Source organism: Primulina huaijiensis, chromosome 7 (genome assembly GCF_012295235.1).
Source record: "Primulina huaijiensis isolate GDHJ02 chromosome 7, ASM1229523v2, whole genome shotgun sequence".
NCBI lineage: Eukaryota > Viridiplantae > Streptophyta > Magnoliopsida > Lamiales > Gesneriaceae > Primulina > Primulina huaijiensis.
Genome location: NC_133312.1, coordinates 6,713,070 through 6,714,499, shown reverse-complemented (window position 1 = coordinate 6,714,499; position 1,430 = coordinate 6,713,070).

The following is a 1,430-nucleotide window of genomic DNA, read 5'->3' as shown; positions in this document are numbered from 1 at the left end:
TTTGTTCCTCGTTCTTATCTGGGTGGGAATGTAAGGGGTGAGTATTTTGGGAAATACTCAGTAAATGGGGGCCGATCGTGCATAACAAATATCGAGGATATACATACGAATAAATTATCGTAATTTCAATATTAAGCATGTTGAATCAAATACTAACAAAATACGAATATAGCACTGAAAATCATCTCATTTTCTATGGTTTTACTGATCAGTCCCCTATATGTTACTCCTCTAAGGGGCGAGGCCAAAGGAACGGTTATTATAACCCACCGCATCAGGGCCTAAACAGAAAATATCAAAGTTCGGAATTTCCTTTACCATTTCTAAATCGAATCATTACAGTGCATTTCAAATAATTCAACATGCTTTCAAATATTATAACTGATATCGAACAACGAATAATTCAGGGGATTTCATAACAAATGGAAACGAATATATCATGCCGATCGAATTGTCAAAGTCATATTTAATTTATTTTCGAAATATATCATGCTCACTTAAAAAGAAAATAAGTGAGCCAATTCCTTTATATAATAATTTATATATGCAAAAGTCCATTTTAAAAATAATCAAATAAGTGGACTATATTTATTAAAAGAGTATAAATATCAAGGGCCACTTAAATAAATATAAGTGTGCAATTTTATTTAATAATATCAAAAACAAAAGGAAACAAAGGAGAAAACCCACTTACTATTTTCGTTGGGATTGAAATGCTAAAAGGTGCGCCACAATAATTCCGCTCGAACAAGGTTGCGGCAAAGCTTGAACTATGCTGCTGTAACGCTTCGATCTTGACCGAAATAGGCTGCTATAACCTTCGAAAGTGGACAGAATTTTGGTTTGGAGAAAAGGCAGCAATTGTTTCGAACCGTTGCGGAATTCTCGGGATTTTGGATAGCTTGTTTGATCAAGCTTTTCGGCTATTTCTGGACCAACTTCGGGCAGCAACTGAGTTCGAAAGAATGAGCAGGAACTCGGTTGATGCAGGGGAATTAACAATGATAGCAACTGGACTTCGAAACGCCACGACAATGCTTCGACTTTGGCCAGGAAATTGGATCAAAAATCTGTTTTCCAGCAGCTATACTTCCGAAAATTCTGCAGCAACGGGGAAGGAGTTTGCAATGTGTGAGGTGGGTTTACTACCTTCGGTTCTCCTTATATAAAGGCTTGAATGTTCAGCTCCAAAGGTAAGCTTTTGTCACTCCATTAATTTTGCTAATTACTTAGTCAAAGGGGTGATTACACTCTTCTCTCCCAAGTTGAATGTGGCCTCTTCTCTGTTCGAGTTACACGTCCGAGACTTACGCTGCAATGGAGTGATTTTTGGTTTTTCCTTAAGTTGCGAGGTAATCGGTTGAATGAATCTCGTCCCAGATTTGTGCCCTTCATTTCTTCCTTCCAAATTGTTGCACGGTCTTCACATT